This window comes from Bos mutus, chromosome 6, assembly GCF_027580195.1.
Source record: "Bos mutus isolate GX-2022 chromosome 6, NWIPB_WYAK_1.1, whole genome shotgun sequence".
NCBI classification, from domain to species: Eukaryota; Metazoa; Chordata; class Mammalia; order Artiodactyla; family Bovidae; genus Bos; species Bos mutus.
This window is the reverse complement of record NC_091622.1, coordinates 101,096,177-101,120,252: the sequence shown is the minus strand read 5'-3', so window position 1 is coordinate 101,120,252 and position 24,076 is coordinate 101,096,177. Positions and strand designations below refer to the sequence as shown.

Genomic DNA, 24,076 nt, shown 5'->3' with positions numbered 1-24,076 from the left:
GTCGGATTCGACTGAGCGACTTCACTTTCACTTTTCACTTTCCTGCATTGGAGAAGGAAATGGCAACCCACTCCAGTGTTCTTGCCTGGAGAATCCCGGGGACGGGAGAGCCTGGTGGGTGAGTCTGGTTACCATCTGTCATCATACAAAGTTATAACAATATTATTGGCTATATTCTCTATGCTGTATATTACATCCCTTTGACTTATTTATTTTATGACTGGAAGTGTATCTCTTAATCTCCTTCACCTATTTGTCTGTTCCTCCATGCCCTCTTTCCCTGTGACAACCACCAGTTTGCTCTGTGTATGAGTCTGTTTCTGTTCTGTTTTGCTTGTTCATTTGCTTGTTTTTTAGATCACACATAAAAGTTATACACATAGTTTTGGTCTTTCTCTGACTTATTTCACTTAGCATAGTACCCTCAAGCTCCATCCATATTGTTGCAAATGGAAAGATTTCATTCTTTTTTATAGTTGAGTAATATTTCATTGTATTCCTTAAAAAAAAAAAAAACAATGCCAGTGGTATTATTTATAATGCATAAGTATTTATTTTGGCTTCCCTGCTGGCTCAGACAGTAAAGAATCCACCTGCCATGCAGAAGACCTGGGTTTGATCCCTGGGTCAGGAAGATCCTCTGGAGAATGGGATGGCAACCCACTCCAGTATTCTTGCCTGGAGAATCCTATGGACAGAGGAGCCTGGCAGGCTACAGTCTAAGGTGTCTCAGAGAGTTGGATATGACTAACCATGACTTTCAAGTTTTTATTTATCAATCTGAATCATCAATCTTTTCCTGGTATATATTTGTTCTATATTCTCATGCATGCGTGCATGCATGCTCAGTCACTTAAGTATAAGGAGCTCTTTTAGTCTCTGACAAGAAAGCTGTAAAAGAAACAAAGACCTTCCTTTCAGGGCGTTTATATTCTAGTGGGAAGAAACAGAAGATATAGAATGTTACACAAAATATTTCAGATGATGCCAAGTGTTATGGAGAATAGGGAGTGGCTGGGTAGGCTGGGGGGAATGTTAGTTACACAGAGTGGAGAGAGAAGAGCCCTTCATTGTGGTGATATTGAACAGACATTTGAATGGGTCAGAGAGAGCCATGCAGCACTCAGGTCAAGGGAACTGCCACTGCAGAACCTCAAAGGTGAGGGTACGAAAGGTTTTGTCCTTTAGTACCACCAAGATGACAGGCGTAGCTAGAGTGGGGTTACAAAGTGGGGTTAAAAAGCCTCTACCACCAAGGCTTGTGGTAGAGGATAAGGTTGGAGAGGTAGACCCACATCATACAGGGTCTTGCAGGCCATTGCATGTGCTTTGAATTTTACCCCAAGTGAGATAGAAAGAAGCCATTGGAGGACTTTAATGAGAATAGTGACATAATCTAATTTATGTTTTAAAAATATCACCATAGCTGCTTATGAAATCAGTTATCAAATAAGGATTGAAATGAGACTAACTGCAGAAATTCAAGTTAGAGATTAATTGTCAAATGCTCTTGATTGGTTTAATAAAATAAAGACTGAGAATTGACCCCTGGATTTGGCAATGGGGAGTTTACTGTGGAGTGTGTACTCAACTTAACAGGTAATAAAGAGCCTTTGAAGATTTTATAGGGAAGTGATATCATCAGCACTGTAGTTTATGAAGATCTGTTCATTGGTAAATGGGAAGGATTAGATTAAGTGAAAAAAAAAAAAAAAAAAAACCTGAGGATAGAGAGACATTTTAGGTGCCCATTTTATTGAAAGATTATGGGATAGCAAAGAGAAAGGACATTTTAGTCTGGAGTGAAAGAACTGGACAATTGAAGGAGTACAAGGTAAGATCAAGACAGAAGAGTCAAAGGCAAAGTTTTTGAAATTGTGTGACTAGAAAACTCAGAGTTCCATTAACAGAGCTTGGACTGTCAGGAACGGAAGATGATGCCTTTAATTTCATGTATCATGACTTTGCTTTGAAGTTCTACACATCTAGGTTCATTTCAGTGTTCCCGTTTATGCATTTACTTAGAGTTATTTACTTGGGCTTTCCAGGTGGCACTAGTAGTAGAGAATCCTCCTGCCATTGCAGGAGATGCAGGAGACCTGGGTTCCATCCCTGGGTCGGGAAGATCCCCTGGAGAAGGGCATGGCAACCCACTCCAGTATTCTTGCCTGAAAGATTCAATGGACAGAGGAGCCTGGTGGGCTACATTCCGTAGGGCTGCAAAGAGCTGGACACGACTGAGCACACATTTATTTATTTGGAAGTGCTGGGTCTTAGCCACTGGATCACCAGGGAAGTCCCTCAGTACTCAACTTCGAATTGTTTTGCAGTCCCGTATCAGCAGTGCCTGCTTTGAGACTTCAGAGGCATCTGGTAAACCACGATCTTCTGACTTGCAGAAGGTCTTTTCACATCCTTGGAGGCCTTGGCAATTGAATCCTACTCTTCTTCCTAGTGTAAACCTTTGTTACTTTACTCTGTAGTCCATATTGTTGATTCACATGGAATGGGAGCCTCGCAGAATATGCCTTATTTTCCTTGGATTGTGTGTTAATTTTGAAGTCTGTCTGTGTGCTAAGTTTTGGTGAACGTATCCTTCAGAATGGAAATGTCAGTCCAGAAGATAAAAGAGAGATAAAAGTTGAAGATTGAAAGGTGGAAGTCATATGCTCTCCAACTGGATAAGAATCCCAAGGGAAAGAATGTAAAAAGAGAAGACTGTTAATTACAGATGCTGAAAGAAATCTATGTAGAAAGAAAGTTAATTTGAAAAATTGATGGGGTGGTAGGAGAAGATGTACATTTAAAAGCTATTGAGATCTTTTTAAAAAAATGATTTTAAGATTTATATATTTGGCCATACCAGGTCTTAGTGAGGCAGGCAGATCGTCAGTCTTCTTTGTAACATGAAGGATCTTTTAGTTTCGACATGCAGGATCTTTAGTTGCAGCATGCGAACTCTTAGTTGTGGCCTGTAGGATCTAGTTCCCTGACCAGGGATCGAACCTGGGCCCCCTGCATTGGAAGTGCAGAGTCTTAGCCACTGGACCACCAGGGAAGTCCCCAAACTGTTGATATCTTAAATGTTCTCACAACAAGAAAGAAATGATAAATAATTATGTGGTAGAGGTGTTAGCTAATGCTATGATGGTTATCATTTTGCAATATATAAATTTATCAAATCAACACGTCATATACCTTAAACTTATACAATGTTACATTGTCAACTATGTCTCAATTTAAAACATGTTTTAAAAAATTGAAAAAAAAAGAGAAAGTAAGGAGGAAAAACAAAAGCCATTAAAAAATTTCTCAAAAAAGAAAATGTTTTCTTTAGTCGGTCACCATAATAGTAGTCTAGGGAAGACATAGAGACAAGGTTTGTGAGGCCTACAGGATCAATATAGAGGAAGAATGGGAAGAACTCCAAGAACTGGGGAAAATTGGGAAACGGGAAACGATGGGAGGGGATGGAGTGGGTGTTGGAGTGAACAGGGATGAGGAGATCAGTGAGAAGTTCCTAACTGTGGGTGTGGCTTTGGACTTTGAAGACCACAGGTGGCTTTTAAAAAAAATAAAATCCCTTTGATTTTAGGATACTATGGTAATGTGATATACTGTCAATTTAATAAGATCTTTTCAAGAGAAAATATGACAGCACTTTAATTGTACAGATTGACTGTAAGATATATCAAAATTCCAAGCCCATTAAAGTGGAGAGAATGTGTCTTTGAATAGCAGGAATACTGAATTCATGTTTAAATCTTTTGCTGTGTTGTGCTGTGATACAGCACACCCTCTTACCTCATGTTGTTCTTGAAACTTCAGTAAAGATATATGATCACGGCTATAATGTGATTAGATCTTAAGGGATTAGTGTTTTGGGGAAATTAGTGTTTTGGAATATATTCTATACTGAGTCAGCGTGGATTAAACCTAAGGAAAGACAAAGATGCCACTTAAGAATTCAGCAGGAGCAAGAAATCCGAGGAAGTGACTCAGAGTAAAGGAAGTTCCTTTATTGTTCATGAAAGTATTAGGGATGAGGTGGGTTTTCCATCATATACAAGATAGGGATTCTTTGCATTTTAATTCACATAGTGTATATAAAAATATGTGGAAATAGAAGGGGGTGGTGTCTATTTTGGGAACATCCAGCTTGTAAACATATGGATCACAACACACTTAAAGAAGAAAAGAAGAAATGGAGATGAGAAAAGTAATCATCGAAGAAGTAGAAGAAAATAATTTTAGATTATTTCTAACACTTCAGTAACTAAATCTGGACTGGTTAAGATGTCATCAAATCCTCTGACCTTTAAGAGTTGCTCTTGTCCTGTAATGCAATTACCTACTCCCTCTCTCTCTTTAGAAAAAATTTTATAAGAAGTTAATTGTCTCCAGAAAGCTTTTCCTTAACTCAGAAGAATGTTGACTTTGTGCTTTTGGGGGATGAAATGAATGTGTCTTTTTATCTTCCATGTAAACCTAACTAGATCATAAGTTTCCAAACTGACCAAATTTTGTGGAAGTTGGAAGAGGAGGACAGTCATCATCTCATTCTCTGAGACCATGTAATGATGAATCCCATTGCAACATCTTTCAGAACCACGTGGGATTCCTCCTCTGTGCATTTACTCTATTGTGCATGTTCGTTGTGTGGGTTTGTGTGTGTGTTGCATTTTCACTCTTAAGACTATTAGTTCTCTTTGAAACTCTACATCCAGGGTAAGCCATGGATGAATAGTATGGACTTAACCCAGCTATTTGCATAATGAGCAGGGCTCTTTCTATTTCCTAATTCTCTTTCTGCTACACAGCAAGGGGAACATTAGGATACAGAGCTTGAAAAAGAGCTCCATGTTGCACAACAAAGTGATATTTTAGTTTTATATGCCAAAATAGAGCATATTGTTAACGATTCCTTGGTTCAGAAATATGTAAAATCTTAATATATACTTATTATCTAAATATAGTTGTATATTTAGTTGAAAATTGTTGAAGACTGTATATAAAATAATATGTATACATCTCAACATAGTGCACATTTGAACTCAAGAAACATTGTACTAAACTTTCAAGGTTATCAGTTTATCTTTTAAATTTCCTATGAAATTCAGAGTATTCTTTTTAAAAAAAAATATATATATAAAACATATATTTATTTATGTATTTATTTGGCTGCCCTGGGTCTTAGTTGAGGCATGCTGGGGTCTTTTAGTCATGTCATGTGGGATCTAGTCCCCTGACCTGGGATTTGAACCCAGGCCCCCTGCATTGGAGCATGGGATCTTAACCATTAGACCACCAGGAAAGTCCCGGAATTTTCTTGCTAGTTTCAATTGCGGAAGAATCAAAAGTTTTTCCAAGTTTTATGGAGTTTCGCATCACTACAGATTGAATTTTTATCTTCATATTAAAGTATGAAGAACTTCAGATGTTTCCCAAATATATCATGTTTTCACTGTAACCTTAACCTTCTAATCAGTTTCTATTCTTGAAAGCTAAGGGGTTTCAAGTAAGTACTTGTTAGAAAGGGAAACAAAAAAGCACATTGCTCTAATAATAAGGAGCTTCAGGTGTTGGCTTTGTGGACCTGGCATACAGATTTAAATCTCTCTGGGATTTATATTTGACCTAATGTGTATTCATAACTATTTTAGCTGTAGCAACATGACTTTCATTTTGCATACCTAATAAGGCTAAGTGATGAGTCAGACTAATGATACTACTTTATGCTTCTTTAGCATCTTTCATCTACAGCTTACTATATACTTTGTAAACATTAATTAAACATCACAACACACCTTGGAGGAAAGGTAAGTATTATTATCCTTCTATGTGGAAACAGATATAGAGGGCTTAGGTGAGGCAAATACTAAGTATATAGAACTGAGTTCTATAGGATAAGGCGCCAGTAAAGCTTCTTGGTGGATACAGAGAGAAGCATGGGTGTAATTACCACACAGTTACCAAAGTTTATGGGGGAGGAGAATGTGAGTTTCTGGAGGCCCAGAACCCTTTGTGAAATTACTTTCGGAGATTACGTATTCAACTAAAGCTCCTGGTTAGAATGGTGTGTATCACCTGGTACCTAGACTTATCTTTTTCTGATGAAGTGGAAAATCAGGTCAGGATTACTGCAGCGTGCTTGAACTTAATAACTCAAGTAGAATCATAGCATCTGGGTGTACTAGCGCAGCCCAGCTTTCAAATGAGTTGATGATCTGCTTCTCCCATAAGTAGATTCAAAGTATTCTTATTGTGTGACCTAATTTTTGGCTTGAGAATCAAATCACCCATAACTATCACGGTTAGTTTGAAAGCTTTGTTTCTGTATCCCAAAATGATATAAATGGGTATTGGGGCAGTTTCCAGGTAACTTGGGTGATTTGTAGAGCTGGCATATTAGTTGTAAATTTCATTCAATTGCTGATAACACAGATAGGAATTTAACAGGATGGGCTTTTGTCTTTTTTTTTCTTTTATAAAGGAAGGCTGAAGAGAGATACCCCCAGGCTTTAAATGGGGCATCTAAAGTGGGAGTAAGGACCAGGCTCTTTCTGCTATTTCTCCACCGTCCATAGCGTGTGGTTCCCATCACCAAGGTTGTCTTAAGGTCTAAGATAGTTGCTAGGGTTTGAGACATCACATATATGTTCTAGGAAGGAATCAGGAAGGACAAAAGGCACACTTTAGCTGTCTGCCTTAAGGATTTTTCTCTAAAGGCCCACTTATTGTTCTTCAACCATCCCAAGCTGCAGGAGAGGTCAGCAAATGCAGTCATTTAGCTGGATACACCACTGCTTGGAATAAAGTCAAAGTTCTATTATTAAGGGAAACCCTGGTGGCTCAGATAGTAAAGAATCCGCCTGCAATGTGGAAGACCTGGGTTCGACCCCTGGCTTGGGAAGATCCCTGGCGAAGGGCATGGCAGCCCACTCCAGTGTTCTTGCCTGGAGAATCCCCACGGACAGAGGAGCCTGGTGGTCTACAGTCGATGGGGTTGCAAAGAGTAGGACACGACTGAGCAACTAAGCACGTATGTTAGATAGGTGACAAGTGGTTTATAGCAAGAAACCAAAATCAATTATTTAAGCAAAAACAAAACAATCCTCTCTGGACAAGTGAATTATCTGGGTAGCCTTTTGTCTAGTTCATATCGTCTCAACAACCTACCCGTTTTCACTGCATTTCGTGATCTGGAGACACCGCCTATGGGTGTGTATGTACGGCCCTGGCAAGAAAGTAACCGAAACAACCAGTGCATCAGCAGAATCGTTTGGAAATGTTCTTGCTGAATTCCTCCCCGCCCTCCCTTTGGTCATGAACTCAAGTCTGGGTTCCCGGTGTGCTTACAACTCAGCTGCCTCTGATCCACGTTAGGCCGAGCCAGAGTAGAGTAAATCTCCCCTTTAATGTTTGATTACAACCACCTGAGATAGAGCCACTTTTCCTTTTGTGTTGCTTTCTGCACTGTGTCTTCTATGAGTGTGTCTGTCTTTCTGTGTGTTATCCTGAGGTCCAGCTACTCCACACTCTCCAGACACTGGTTGGGAGGAGTTTGAAAGCACAGGTGGCAGCTAACTTGCTGGAAAGGAATGTTTCACTTCAAATTCTAATTGCAAAAGGGTGTGGACGTGCTCAGTTGCTGTCATGAAGGATTCTTTGTGACCTGTTGGACTGTAGCCCACTAGGCTCCTTTATCCGTGGGATTTTTCAGGCAAGAATACTGGAATGAGTTGCTGTTTCCTTCTCCAGGGATCTTCCCGACCCAGGGATCAAACCCATGTCTCCTGTGTCTCCTGCATTGCAGGCAAATTCTTTACCACTGAGCCACTAGGGAAGCCTCCAAAGGGTGTGACCGTCCAGTAGTAATTTTTTCTCCATCCCTTTCTCCCTCCTTTCCTTCCTCTTTGTCTCCCTTTCTCTTTCTTGCTCTTTCCTTCCTTCCTTCCTTGCTGCCTCTCCGGGAATGCTTTCAGAGCTACTTTCCAAGCAAATTTTGATTATGCGACACAGTATTATTGACTAGAATGGCCAGGCTGAGCTTAGACCTTACTCATCTTATAGCTGAAAGTTTGTACTCTTTTACCAACTTCTCCCCACTTTCTACAATTTCCCTAGCTCCTGGTAGCTAGTATTCTACTCTCTGTTTCTATGCTACTGCTACTGCTAAGTCACTTCAGTTGTGTCCGACTCTGTGCAACACCACAGACGGCAGCCCACCAGGCTCCCCCATCCCTGGCATTCTCCAGGCAAGAATACTGGAGTGGGTTGCCATTTCCTTCTCCAATGCATGAAAGTGAAAAGTGAAAGTGAAGTCGCTCAGTCATGTCCGACCCTCAGCGACCCCATGGACTGTAGCCTACCAGGCTCCTCTGTCCATGGAATTTTCCAAGCAAGAGTACTGGAGTGGGTTCCCATTGCCTTCTCCTTGTTTCTATGAATTTGACTTAAAAAGATTCCACATGTAAGTGATACCATGCTATTTGGCTTATTTCACTTTGTCATTCTTTGACTTATTTTATTTAGCGTAATGCCCTCCAAGACCATCCATGATGTTGCAAGTGACAGGATCTCTTTTGATTTTTTTTTTAAGGTCAAATAGTATTCCAGTGTGTGTGTATGTGTGTGTGTGTGTTGTGCATGCATGCTAAATCGATTCTGTCATGTCTGACTCTTTGTGACCCCATGGACTGTAGCCCACCAGGCTTCTCCGTCCAAGGGATTCTGCAGGCAAGAATACTGGAGTGGGTTGCCATATTCTCCTCCAGGGGATCTTCCTGACCCAGAGATTAGTCTCTTATGTCTCCTGCACTGGCAACCAAGTTCTTTACCACTAGTGCCACCTGGGAAGTCCGTGTGTGTGTGTGTGTGTCTCACATCTGATTTATTCATTAATTCACTGATGGACACCTAAGTTGTTTCCATATCCCAGTGCCGTCGTAAATAATGCTACAATGAACATGTGAGTACAGATAATCTCTTCAATATTCTATTCTCATTTCCTTTGTATATACACTCAGAAGTGGAATTGCTCATCAAATGGTAGTTCTGTTTCTAATTTTTTTGAGGAAATCCGCGTTGTTTACCATAGTGGTCACACCAATTTGCATTCCTGCAACAGGTGCACAAGGATTCTCTTTTCTCTGAATCCTCAGCAACACTTCTTCTTTGTGGTCTTTTTGATATAGCCATTCTGACAGGTGTGAGATGATATCTCATCATGGTCTTCATTTGCATTTCCCTGATGATCCGTGAGTTGGAGGATCTTTCTACGTATCATTTGGCCACTTGTGTATCTTTGGAAAATGTCTACTCAGTCCCTCTGCCCATTTTTTTTTTTTTTTTTCCTGTCATGGAGCTGAGTGAGATATTTATGTATTTAGAATATTAACCCCTTATCAGATATATGATTTAAAAATAGTTCCTGTCATCCACAGGTTGTCTTTTCATTTTCTTGGTGGTTTTCTTTGCTGTGCAGAAGCTTTTTAGTTTGACATTGTCCCACTTGCTCATTTTTGCTTTTGTAACATTTGCTTTTGGTGTCAAATAAAAATCATTGCCAAGACCCATGTTGAGGAACTTACCCCCAACATGTGTTTTCTTTTAGGAATTTTACAGTTTCAAGCCTTAAATTTAAATATTTAATTCATTTTGAGTCTATTCTGGTGTATGGTAGAAGACAGTGGTGCAGTTTTTTTCTTTTGCATGAAGCTGGTCCTTTTCCCAACACCGTTTATTGAAGAGATTATCCCTTGTCGTTTGTATATTCTTATCTTCTTTGTCATGATTTAATTGACCAAATATGCAGGGGTTTATTTCTGGGCTCTCTATTCTGTTCCATTGACCTATGTGTCCATTTTTATGCCAATACTGTACCATTATGATTACTATAGCTTTGTAATATAGTTTGGAAGTATGTTGTATGTATGATGTTTCCAGTAAGTATGATGCTTCCAGCTTTGTTCTTCTGCCTCAAGATTGCTTTGTCTGTTTGGGGTCTTTTGCACTTCCATACAAATTTTAGGATTATTTTTTCTTTTTCTGAGGGGGAAAAAAAAAGAAGACGTTGGAGTTAAAAAGGTTTTATTGGAATATAGTTGTTTTACAATGTTGTGTTAGTTTCAGATGTATAACAAAGTGAATTTGTTATACGTATACACATATTGTATCTACTCTTTATAAGATTCTTTTCCCTTATGTAACATTACAGAGTATTGAGTAGAGTTCCTTGTGCTATACAGACATTTGAATTTTGATAGGATTGCATTGGACGTATAGATCAGTTTGGGTGGTTAAGTGAAAGTGAAGTCACTTAGTCGTGTCCAACTCTTTGCGACCCCATGGACTGTACCAAGCTCCTCCATCAGTGGGTTTCTCCAGGCAAGAGTACTGGAGTGGGTTGCCATTTCCTTCTCCAGGAGATCTTCCCAACCCAGGGATTGAACCCAGGTCTCCTGCATTGTAGGCAGACGCTTTTACTGTCTGAGCCACCAGGAAGGGATATTTTAAAAATATATAAGCTCTTTCAACCCATAGCCATGGGATATCTTTCCATTTGTGTCTTCTTTGGTTAGAGAAATTCTTTCATCAGCATCTTACAGATTTCTGCATACAGATCTTTTACATTGTTGGTTAAGTTTAACCCTAAGTATTTTATTCTTGATACAATTGTAAATAAGATTGCTTTCTTAATTTATCTTTCTGATAGTGTATTACTAGTGTAACGAAATGTATGTCACTGATTTTTGTATGCTGAGACTTTACTGAATTTTTTATGAGTTTTAGAAAGATGATAGACATGTGACGTGATATCTCATTGTGATTTTGATTTTCATTTCCTTGATGATTAGTGATGTTGAGTACCTTTTCATATACCTGCTTGCCATTCATATATCTTTTTGGAATAATGTTTAGTCAGGTCATTTGTTCATTTTTAAATTGGGTTATTTATTTTCTTGCTGTTGAGCTGTATGAATCAGTTGTGATTCTTTGTAGTTGGGTGTGACCTTTAAAGGGCTTCCCAGGTGGCTCAGTGGTAAAAAAAAAAAATCCACCTGCCAATGCAGGATACATAGGTTCCATCCTTGGGTGGGCAAGATCCCTTGAAGAAAGAGATGGCAACCCACTTCAGTATTCTTGCCTGGAAAATCCCATGGACAGAAGGAACCTGGTGGGCTACAGTCCATGGGGTTGCAAAAAAGAGTGATCTTTAAAAAGTAAGTATTCAATTCCATATTTGAACTAAATGTTTGGTCAGGTGGACGTTGATTTAAGATGAGAAGGTAGTTTAGATGTAATTCTGAAATAGTACGTATTTAAGTGTTTCACAAATATGCAGAGCTTTATAATTTTACTCTGAGTGCCACTTGGGTGCTCCACAACTTCATCTGTGTAGATGCACAGGTAGGGGCTGAAGAAAGTGGAGTTTATTTGTAGAGAAAAAGGGCAATGAAGGCTGAGGAAAAGTGATGCCTGGAGATCAGCAGGCCCCTCCAACGGTAGCTAACATGAATACACTTGTGTGTGTTCTCAGTTGCTCAGTCATGTCAGACTCTTTGTGACCCCATGGAGGTGTTAATGATTGGTGAGTAAAGGCACATTTATGATGGCCATGAAAAACTCCAGCCTTTACACCATCTGAAGGCCTCTCAGAGATGCAGTCCATTGGGTCTGCCCTGGGGCCTAAACAGTTGCAGTGCAGTCTGTGCTCTGAGTCCTACTGAAAGAGCCAAGGAGCCTGGACTGTGCCTTCCGTTGGCACCAAGACTGGCCATTCAGTACAGGCTTCTGTAGTCCCTTGCCAAATTCACTGAGGTGGAAACCATCAGAGTCACTTTGATGCTTTTAAGAGTCTTACAGGCATTGACATAGGAAATAAGCCAGTGCATGGGGGAACTGAAATGTGTTAGCAGTGGTTTTTTTCAGTGGAGTCACAAAGTATGTGAGTTTTAGAAGTTTGAAGTTCTGGTTTTGAGTCCTGTTTATGTAGACTACAGCTGTGGAACTTCCCAAAACATATTTCACTGCTTGGAGTGTTTGTTTGTCTTGAAGTGGGAATAATAGTTTTTGATTATTAAGTTTTGAGGATAAATGAAATAGTACATGAAAAGGAGTTATAAAGCTTAAAGAGCTATGTTAATAAAGCATAATAAGGAGAGTGCATGTTTTGTGGTAAAAGGAGAGGTAAGTGAGTTCTGACATTTTTAGCTAGTTATTTGCAGGATAGGAAACACAGCTGGCTTATCCCAAAGTTGATGAAGCACGAGCTTCCTGTTGTTGTTCAGTCGCTCAGTTGAGTCAGACTCTTTGAGACCCCATGGGCTGCAGCACGCCAGGTTCCTCTGTCCTTTATTCTATCTCCAGGAGTCTGCTCAGATTCATGTCCATTGAGTCGATGATGCTATCTAACTGTCTCATCCTCTGCTGCCCCCTTCTCCTTTTGCCTTAGCCCTCAAGCATCTCCCTCAGTCTCTCCAAAATATATTAGTCATCGTTGGAAAAATATAAATTTGTTGAATTTCCTTATGCTTCTTTTACAGCTTAATGTTTTAAAATTATAATTTGAAAGGGATTTGGGAGTATTGCATTCTTTAAAAGTCCTTAGAATTTCTTTAAGAAAAACTCACAAAATACATTCTACTTAGGTTCTTATACCTCTTCTTGTCTTGAAAAGTACTGGGGTGAAGGAAGCCTTTAAAGGTGTGTTTTGTGTCAAACACTTTGTACAGAACTCATAAAGGCTATTTTTTGTTCTTTACAATACAGGCAGATATCAGATATAAAATGACTTAGTACAATGTTTCCTCGTAAAATTCAAAATGTGAAAAAGTGAAAGTTGCTCAGTCACATCTGACTCTTTGCGATCCCATGAACTATACAGTCCATGGAATTCTCCAGGCCAGAATACTGGAGTGGGTGGTCATTCCCTTCTCCAGGGGATCTTCCTAACCCGGGGATCAAACCCATATCTCCCTCATTGCAGGCAAATTCTTTACCAACTGAGCTATCAGGGAAACCCAAAATGCAAAATAAATAATCCTTAATATTGAATTTTGATATGTGACAGAAACTTGAAAATCTTTCAGGTTTGAGGCCTGGTTTCTAAGTGGTTTTTTAGATGTATCTTGGTCTCCCTCTACCGGTAGCTGAGGTAAACTGAACCAAAACCTGGGGGATGAAAGCTCCATTCTTTGAATCAAAAATAGTTCTGAACATCTAAGTCTTCAATTTAAACAGCTAGAAAGTGTGTCATTAATCCAGGTTTGAGCATTTCTTAGATGCTAAGTGTTGTTGTTGTTACTTGAACTTTTCTTGTGTTTATTTTTGGTGGTGGTCGTGTGTATATGTTATACTCTTTTCCATGAGATGCAGAGTACTATGTCTATTTATAAATTATAGGTTCTTGGTGCTTTATGCAATATCTTCTAGTATAAATTCTGCAAAGATTTTGGCTAATTATTTGGCTAAAACTTGAGATTACTCTGGTGGACATTTTTTTTTGATAGAAATTAATATATTGCAAAAAAACTTTACTAAACTTGATTCTGATCAAACTTCTAGATCCAACTACCAACTTACAGGCAATTCATAGGACAGAGGGTTTACTGGTGGCTCAGCGGTAAAGAATACCTCTGCAATGCAGGAGACACGGGAGATGTGACTTTGATCCCTGGGTCAGGAAGATCCCCTGGAGAAGAAAAAGGCAACCCATCCCAGTATTCTTGCCTGGGAAATCCCACGGGCAGAGGAGCCTGGTGGGCTACAGTCCATGGGGTCTCAAAGAGTCAGACATGACCTAATGACTACATAGCGACAGTGTAGGACAGAAGAGCATGTTAGATAGTTGACAGGACATGTTTGATATTATTAAGGAATTAGCATTCCGAAGAATAGCAAGGAGAGATAAGAAAGCCTTCCTCAGTGATCAATGCAAAGAAATAGAGGAAAACAACAGAATGGGAAAGACTAGAGACCTCTTCAAGAAAACTAAGGATACCAAGGGAACATTTCATGCAAAGATGGGCTTGATAAAGCCAGAAATGATATGGACTTAACAGAAGCAGAAGATATTAAGAAGAGGTGGCAAGAATACACGGAAGAACTGTACAAAAAAGATCTTCACAACCCAGATAATCACGATAGTATGATCACTCACCTACAGCCAGACATCCTGGAATGTGAAGTCAAGTGGGCCTTAGGAAGCATCACTACGAACAAAGCCAGTGGAGGAGATGGAATTCCAGTTAAGCTATTTCAAATCCTGAAAGATGATGCTGTGAAAGTGCTGCACTCAATATGCCAGCAAATTTGGGAAACTCAGCAGTGGCCACAGGAGTGAAAAACTCAGTTTTCATTCCAATCCCAAAGAAAGGCAATGCCAAAGAGCGCTCAAACTACTTCACAGTTGCACTCATCTCACACTAGTAAAGTAATGCTCAAAATTCTCCAAGCCAGGCTTCAGCAATATGTGAACCATGAACTTCCAGATATTCAAGCTGGTTTTAGGAAAGGCAGAGGAACCAGAGATCAAATTGCCAACTCCGCTGGATCATCGAATAATCAAGATAGTGGAAGAAAAACATCTATTTCTGCTTTGTTGACTATGCCAAAGCCTTTGACTGTGTGGATCACAATAAACTGTGGAAAATTCTGAAAGAGATGGGAATACCAGACCACCTGATCTGCCTCTTGAGAAACCTGTATGCAGGTCAGGAAGCAACAGTTAGAACTGGACATGGAACAACAGACTAGTTCCAAATAGGAAAAGGAGTACATCAAGGCTGTATATTGTCACCCTGCTTATTTAACTTATATGCAGAGTACATCATGAGAAATGCTGGGCTGGATGAAGCACAAGCTGGAATCAAGATTACAGGGAGAAATATCAATAACCTCAGATATGCAGATGACACCACCCTTATGGCAGAAAGTGAAGAGGAACTAAAAAGCCTCTTGATGAAAGTGAAAGAGGAGAGTGAAAAAGTTGGCTTAAAGCTCAACATTTGGAAAACTAAGATCATGGCATCTGGTCCCATCACTTCATGGCAAATAGATGGGGAAACAGTGGAAACAGTGTCAGACTTTTATTTTTTTTGGACTCCAAAATCACTGCAGATGGTGATTGCAGCCATGAAATTAAAAGACGCTTACTCCTTGGAAGGAAAGTTATGACCAACCTAGACAGCATATTCAAAAGCAGAGATATTACTTTGCCAACAAAGGTCCGTCTAGTCAAGGCTATGGTTTTTCCATTGGTCATGTATGGATGTCAGAGTTTGACTGTGAAGAAAGCTGAGAACTGAAGAATTGATGCTTTTGAACTGTGGTGTTGGAGAAGACTCTTGAGAGTCCCTTGGACTGCAAGGAGATCCAATCAGTCCATCCTAAAGGAGACAGTCCTGGGTGTTCATTGGAAGGACTGATGCTGAGGCTGAAACTCCAATACTTTGGCCACCTCATGCGAAGAGTTGACTCATTGGAAAAGACTCTGATGCTGGGAGGGATTGAGGGCAGAAGGAGAAGGGGACAACAAAGGATGAGATGGCTGGATGGCATCACCGACTCGATGCACATGAGTTTGGGTGAACTCTGGGAGTTGATGATGGACAGTGAGGCCTGGCGTGCTGCGATTCATGGGGTTGCAAAGAGTTGGACACGACTGAGCAACTGAACTGACCTATTTTTAGGTGTGATAATAGTATTAGAGGTCTGTTTAAAGACAAGTTGTTGTCTTTTAAAGATTTCCACTGAAATATTTACAGATGAAATCATATGATATCTGGGACCTGCTTCAATATAGTGGAAAGGATGGAACGGATGGAGGTGGGGATATGGCAGAATTGGTCTTGGGCTTATACTTGTTGGCACGAGAGGCATACCTGGGAACTCACTGTATCATTCCATCTACATTTGAGTGTGTTTGAAATTCTCCATAATAAAACAGTAATATTGATACAGTGCCTTTAGTAACAGCTGTGTAAATGAATACAGGCTGTCAGACTACTAAAACCATTCCCTTCACCCTCCTCAACCCAACATAAGCTAACCTTGAACTTCATTTTGTGTTGAAGATACATGCTAAACTTCTTAGGGCAGCCCTGAGAAGTCAGGCTCAGACCAAACTGAGCCTTGAGTTCTTGAACTATTAGGAAATTGGGTTGATGTGTCTGGACCCTAATTCCAGATTAAATCAAAGGGGACCTTATACTAAAGGTCAAGGCTGGGGATCCTTTGGGAAGAGACAATGAGGTAATCTCATATTACCCAATTCCTTGAGAGAGTGGCAAGATCAATTAAGGATTTGCAAGCAAAGGCTTTATAAACAGTTATTACACTTAAAACATGTCAGGCATTTTAAAGTTAGAGTAGTGGCAGGTTGGGGTGACAAAGAACGACACTGACTGACTTTGGTGTTCACAGTCCACTTAGCTTCAGGGTTTAAGAGGGCCTTCCCTGATAGGTCAGTTGGTAAAGAATCTGCCTGCAATGCAGGAGACCCGGTTCGATCCCTGGGTTGGGAAGACCCCCTGGAGAAGGGAAAGGCTATGCACTCCAGTATTCTGGCCTGGAGAACTCCATGGACTGTATTGTCTATGGGGTCACAAAGAGTCAGACATGACTGAATGACTTTTACTTCACTCAGGGTTTAAAATTTGCCTATATATCTCTCAGATTTCTTTGGTGGCTTAGATGGTAAAGAATCTGCCTGCTGCCTGCAATTCTGATAGGTTTGATTCCTGGGTCAGGAAGATCCCCTGAAGAAGGGAATGGCAACCCACTCCAATATTCTTGCCTGGAGAATCCCATGGACAGGAGAGTTTGGTGGGCTACAGTCCATGGGGTTGCCAGAGTTGGACATGACTGAGCAACTAACACACTTACATACGTATCCCTCCCCAGCCATCTTCCCTTCTCCTCCCACCTGACCCTAACCTCAGCACATGTGGGAAACCCCTCCCCTTCTTGTTCCAAGGAGGCTGAATACAGCTTGCCTACCTAGTGTTTCCCTGGATTTCCCTACATGAACACACTGTTTATGTAGACCCAGGATGCTGCCATCCCGCCAGGCTTGCATTGTTGTTCTTCTGATGTAATGTTCCCTCTCCCTGCCCACAAACACACAGGACTAAGCCTCACTGCACCCTAAGGTCAGTCTGAAATAAGGCATGATCCTTTGCACATTTTAAGTTAAATTATTTCCCCTTGGAAACCCCAAGTTAAGCCCCGACCACTTCCTAATCTCACACCTACCGATTTCATAATTCTTTCAACAAATAGCCTGCTGCTGCTGCTGCTAAGTCGCTTCAGTTGTGTCCGACTCTGTACGACCCCATAGATGGCAGCCTACCAGGCTCCCCTATCCCTGGCATTCTCCAGGCAAGAACACTGGAGTGGGTTGCCATTTCCTTCTCCAATGCATGAAAGTGAAAAGTGAAAGTGAAGTTGCTCAGTCGTGTCCGACTCTCAGCGACCCCATGGACTGCAGCCCACCAGGCTCCTCTGTCCATGGGATTTTCCAGGCAAGAGTACTAGAGTGGGGTGCCATTGCCTTCTCCGAACAAATAGCCTACTGAATGCCTGATATATGTTAGGCTCAGAACTAGGTAATGCAGATAGAAAGGTAAGCAAAAAAAAATAAAATAAAAGAGAGAGAACAGGTCCTTGTCTTCACTGCGTTTGCAGACTAGTGAGTTTTAATGATCTAAGTGTTTGCTGAAGGTAGAAACATAGAGGAGACAGAGCAGTAGGCAGGAAATATCTTCCACACCAGCTCAGGCTAGTTTCCTACCTCTGCCTCTCTCGGTCTAGTTCCCTTTGTCTGGTGGTGGTAGTTTAGTCGCTAAGTTGTGTCCCACTCTTGTGACCCCATGGACTGTAGCCCATCAGGCTGTCCATGGGGTTTCCCAGGCAAGAATACTGGAGTGGCTTGCCATTTCCTTCTCCATTCCTTTGTAGGGGCAGCTTTTTTTTTTCTCACCACTGGAATTGTTCTGGACCATTTCATGACTCATAATCCAGGACATACTCCAAGGACCCAGAGAGAGAATATTTTTCTACAAACTCCTTTAAATCTACTTTCTTAAATCCCCGTTTCTTGCCAGGATTAACCTCTTTCCAGGAAACTTAGAAAAAAGTAGAATTTTAAGATAGGTGATCAAAACTTTGCAAGTTAGAATAAAAGAAAAGCATGTGGAGGCAAGTCTCAACCTTTTGTAAGAAAGAATTTTCTAACAATTTTTCATGTTCAAAATGAAGGGAGTCACCTTGTGATGTTGTCCTTGGAAACGCAACCAGGTAGGATGACTATTTTGCCAAGGCTGTGAAAACTCCTGTTTAATTGCTAAAAATTTCTTTGAACAGTGAAAGTGGGAACACTGAAGGCACTGTAGTATCTGGAAAGGAGAGGAATATCAGGTCAGAGGTGTTTTCCATTTATAGCTTGTATGTAAGATGTTGTGTTGTTGTTGTTGTTTAGTCACTAGGTCGTGTGACTAGTGACTCTTTTGCGACCCCATGGACTGTATTCCACCAGGCTCCTCTGTTCATGGGATTCTCCAGGCAAGAATACTGGAGTGGTTTGCCCTTTCCTTCTCCAGGGGATCTTCCCAACCCAGGGTTCGATCCCAGGTCTCCTGCACTGGCAGGCAGATTCTTTAGCACTGAGACACCAAGGAAGCCCATATATAGGATGGGTATAGACAGAAGGTTAGGCATCAGGATTACCATGTGTCAGTGGGTAGGGTACTGGCCCTAGACTGGGAGCAGTGGTGAACCCATCTATCACAGGGCCTACATCCTCAGTAGAGACTTGAGCAGAATCTGTATGGAGAGCTTTTTTTTTTTAACTGCAGCTTCCAAAGTGTTGATATCTTCTGGGGGGTCTGAAGACATCTAGGGTAGTTTGAGTCATCTCTTAGGCCATTCTCAAGGGGATGGCCCTGGCTATGTTGCCAGTTATAGAGTTTGACACACCAAATTGACGTACTGCTTAGGTCTAGATCCTCTTGAAACACAGCCATCGCCACTACCACCACCAATCATTGTGTTAGATAATGCTGGGTAACAAAAAACTGTGAAACCCTAGTGACCTATGACAACAAAATTTGCGTTTCACTTTACACTACGTGCTCACTACAGATTGGCGGAAGTTTGCTCAAGTCTCCTCCTCTGGAATCCATGCTGATGAAATTTGTTGTTCCTTGTTCAGTCGCTCAGTCACGTCCAACTGTTTGAGACCCTGTGGATGGCAGCCTGCCAGGCTTCCCTGTCCTTCACTGTCTCCCGGAGTTTGCTCAAACTCATGTCCATTAAGTTGATGATGCCCTCCGACTTTAGCATAGTCAGTGAAGCAGAAATAAATGTTTTCCTGGAATTCCCTTCCTTTTTCTATGCTGATGGAATAGCCCCCATCTGGAACTTTGTCAGCTACCATGGTTGAGGGAGTAAGAGAATATAAACATTGTTTACCAGCTCTTAAAATTTCCTATTGAAATTGGATGTTTGGTTTCTGAGTTGTGATTAAGATGGTACTTTGACCATATTAGATTTGAGATCCCAGAAAACCTGGGTCCAGCCTCCCACTAGCAATTTTCTTTACCAGATCCTGAAAAAAAAAGTATTTGAAGAAAATAATAAGAATCCTAAACAGAAACAGACTTGCAGACATAGAAAACAAGTTTGTGGTGACTGAGGGGGAGGAAGGGGTGGGGAAGGGATAAATTAGGAGTTTGGGATTAGCACATATAAACTACTTTTCATAAACTAGATAAACAATAAGATCCCACTGAATAGCAAGGGCTTCCCAGGTGGTGCTACTGGTAAAGAACCCACTTGCCAATGCAGGAGACAAGAGATGCAGGTTCAGTTCCTGGGTCAGGAAGATCCCCTGGAGGAGGCCAGGGCAGCCCACTCCAGTATTCTTGCCTGGAGGTTCCCATGAACAGGGAGCCTGGCCGGCTACAGTCCATGGGGTCGCAAAGAGTCAGATGTGACTGAAGTGACTTAGCACGCATGTACACATACAGCACAGTAAACTATATTCAGTATCCTCTAATAAACCTAGTGGGAAAGAATTTTAAAAAATTATAAGAAAATACACCATCTTGCCATGGATGTGTGTGTGTATCCCCAGTGAAGAATTTCAGTGAGCAAGGAAGGACACCACCGGGAACTCTACATAAGCCTGGGAAGCTGGGGGCTATAAAAGGGGTTAATTATCTGTTCTGCTTGCTTCTACTCCACAGCCTGGATCAGAATCTTATTATTGTAACTCCACGTATGCCAACAAGAGGCTAAAGTGAGCACAAGATAGAAGGGAAGGAACTAGAGAGCGTTGGTCTCAAAATCCAGTGAAGAGCTGGTCTAGGGTGCATGTCCATCACTGGAGAACCCAGAAAGAGAAACAGAGCATGAGCCTGCCAGACAGAGGGTGTTGGGGTGTTGGGTGGTGGACTCTCTCAGGAAGGATGGGCTGAGACCATACCTTCACCTCTTGGGTGTTGAGGAAGAGAGGGAGAAGGGACCACATCACATGTACATATTCCCTTTTCAACCATTTCAACATCTCTAGTCAAGCAGCATAGCCCAAAAAGCCATCTTCATAAATCCATGGCAACCATCACAGGTCAGTACTAAAGAGGAAATCATGAGCAGATGGGGTTTCCTAACCATGGTTTCCCTCTGGGCAGGGTTGGAGTGAAGTGGGAGAATGAGCAGGGCTTTAATATGGCATTCTTTCCCCTCGACCTTGTTATCTGACAAGAGTGGCCCTAAACTGAAGCATGTAGATGCATGTAGGAGATTAGTTAATAATCTGTTTTTATTTCTTGGTAGGAAGGTGTGTCACTTTAATGCTTAGACTTTAAAAAGTTTTTTGTAGGTTGTTGTTTATGCTGACTCCTTATAATTTTATTCTGTATTTTCCAAGCATGTACAAGTATTTTTAGTTTTTCTTAAAGGTGAGAAGTGGTCTATTTTTTACCTTACACATAGCATGTGGTTAGGGACTATGACTAGGTGTGAATGTCCTTTCCAGCTTCTAATTTGGTTCTCTAGCTACTTTCTTTCCAGCCAGGATTCTTAACAGCAAAGAGAAAAAGTAATGTAGTCTCAATAAGTAAGATATTTTAATTTTTTGCACACAGTGATTTATTAATAGCAGGCAACTCTTGGTTTTTCTTTCCTTATTTTTTTAATTGGAGGAAAATTGCTTTACAACGTTGTGTTGGTTCCTGCCATACAACAATGTGAATCAGTCATAATTATATAGATATTTCCTCTCTTGAGCCTCCCTCCGTCCTCCATTCCACCCCTCTAGGTCATCACAGAGTGCCAGGGTGGGCTCCCTGAATTATATAGCAACTTCCCATTAGCTGGCTGTTTCACACGTGATAGTGTATATATGTCAGTGCTACTTTCTCGATTCTTCCCATCCTTTCCTTCCCTTGCTGAGTCCACAAGTCCGTTCTCTGTCTGTGTCTCCATTCCTTCCCTGCAAATAGATTCATCAGTGCTATTTTTCTAGATTCCATATATATGCGTTCCTATGCAATATTTATTTTTCTCTTTCTGACTTACTTCACTCTGTATAATAGGTTCTAAGTTCACTCAACTCAGTAGAACTAACTCAAATTCGTTCCCTTTTTGTGGTTTCATTGTATATATGTCCTACATCTTCTTTATCTGTTCATCTGTCAGTGGACATCCAGGTTGCTTCCATGTCCTGGCTATTGTAAACAGTGCATTTCCTGTTTTTTCTTAACAACAGATAAGTTTTATTTAGACTTTCAGATATGAAGTTGATCACAAAGTCATAGTATGTGAGCTTATTTCTGAGGGTAAAAGTAGTCAGAATACTTTAGCAGATTCTGAGAAGTGAAGTTGCTCAGTGGTGTACGATTCTTTGTGATCCCATGGACTGTAGCCTACCAGGCTTCTCTGTCCATGGCATTTTCCAGGCAAGAGTACTGGAGGGGGTTGCCATTTCCTTTCCAGGGGATCTTCCCAACCCGGGGATCAAACCCAGGTCTCCCGCATTGCAGGCAGACACTTTACCCTCTGAGCCATGAGGGAAGCCCCCTAGCAGATTCCAGGCATGTAAATTACCCTGATGGTAGGTGCTGAGAAGGACTGATGAGGGCTGATTATTTCATAATCATACAAAAAAAGAAGCGCTCAGTATTACAGCCAAAGTCTAAATCCATATTTCTGGTTAATAACTAATGTTATTTTAAAAAATTCACCTGTGTTATATTTGGACAGGGCTTCCAAGGTGGCACTAGTAATAAAGAATCTGCCTGCCAGTGCAGGAGACACAAGAGATACAGGTTCGATACCTGGATTGGGAAGATCCCCCGGAGAAGGAAATGGCAACTCACTCCAGTATTCTTGTCTGGAAAATTCCATGGACAGAGGAAGTAGCCTGGTGGGCTACAGTCCATGGGGTTGCAAAGAGTCAGACACGACTGAACTATTAACACTTTCACTCTTTGTATATCCAAAATTACTATGGGAGTCAACTTTCTCAAGATGACTTGATTTTTATGCAGTTTAGACACACTGTAAAATCATATGTTTTGTTTCTTGGTTCAGGAATTCTGTTACTTCTAAGATGAAGGAACGTGATAACTGCAGTTTAAAAAGGAATGTTATCTATGAGGGGTGTCAAAATAAGTTCTCATCTGTTCAGTTGATCTTAACTTCTTACACTGGAGGGAGTTGCTCAAGAATCCTCATCTCTCTTGTATTTCTTTCTCCCCATTCATTGTTCCCAGATTGTAGCTGGGCTCCCTTTGCCTGATCCTGGATTTGAGGATTTGACATCACTTTGAAATTTGCTTCTGGCTTTTTCAGATTTGATAACCTTCAAGACAGCCTTCCTGCCATTTTGGGCCTTAGCACCCCCCACCGTGTCTCAGCTCTTCTCATCTTTTTGGTCATAGGGTTCCTCTCCTGATTGCAGGAGTAGACCTTTGTGGCCCTGAGCTAGAGCTGCTGGGAGACGTTCTCCTGGGACACGGACCTTTGGTTCACCCAGCCTAGCACTGAGCAGCAGTGTCTGGGGCTGGTAATCCTGGTGGGCAGTCAGATTCTTAGAGTCTCCAGAACTGGGGTGGAGTTAGCGGATGTGAAAAAGCTCCATGAATGAAAGTCACTCAGTTGTGTCTGACTCTGCGACCCCATAGACTGCAGCCCGCCAGACTCCTCTGACCATGGAATTCTCCAGGCAAGAATACTGGAGTGGGTTGCCATTCCCTCCTCCAGGGGATCTTCCCAACCCAGGGATCAAACCTGGGTCTCCCGCATTTCAGGCAGATTCTTTACTGTCTGAGCCACCAGGAAAGCAGAAAAGAAGCTTCCTGAGGGACACAGAAGATCTTTTCCTGAACAGGTGCTTAGTGATCGTCAGGCAGGCGCCTCTGTCTGGAGGGATGTGTGTTCCTCACTCTGGTCTGCTGTCTCCGCTGCCTTGAGTTGCTGTTAGTGTGTAAACTTTGTCATGTACCTCTATTTTCTTGTTTTGTTTTTTTTTTGCAATTTTTTAAAAAGTTTTATTTATTTTAGTTTTGGCTGAGCTGGGTCTTCATTGCTATGTGGGCTTTCTCTAGTTGCTGAGCTGGGGCTGCTTTTCCTTGTGGTGCACAGGCTTCTCATTGCAGTGGCTTCTCGTTGCGGAGCACGGGGTCTAGGGGCAGGAGCTTCAGGAGTTGCAGCTCCTGGGCTCTAGAGCACAAGCTCATTAGTTGTGGTACCAGCTTTGTTGCCCCACAGCATGCAGGGTGAACCAGTATCCCCTGCACTGGCAGGTGGATTCATAAACACTGAACCACCAGGAAAGTTCATGCGCTTATATGTGAGGAACTTGTGTCCATTCACATCAACCACAGCTCTGTCACCCTTGTGACCACTGTACACACTTCCTGTCCCTGGTTCACACAGCTCAACTCATGCCTGGGAGGTCCCTCAAGACCCTGAGTGGGAGCCAAGAATGCAGACATTCAAAGGGACAGGCCTACTCTGGGCCATTGAACTTTCTCTCTCTATAAAAACAAATACTCAGTGGTTTTGA

General features: G+C 41.4%; 1 protein-coding gene and 1 non-coding gene across 2 annotated transcripts in view; one reads left to right on the top strand and one right to left on the bottom strand.

Moving 5' to 3' along the window:
• The window catches only part of MAPK10 (mitogen-activated protein kinase 10), a 551,463-nt gene that overhangs the window by 82,217 nt on the left and 445,170 nt on the right, over nt 1-24,076 (top strand). The gene's annotated exons all lie outside the window — the stretch shown is intronic.
• Nucleotides 2,986-3,058, bottom strand: TRNAG-UCC (transfer RNA glycine (anticodon UCC)). Its single transcript has one exon. It is a non-coding gene; the product is annotated as a tRNA-Gly (tRNA).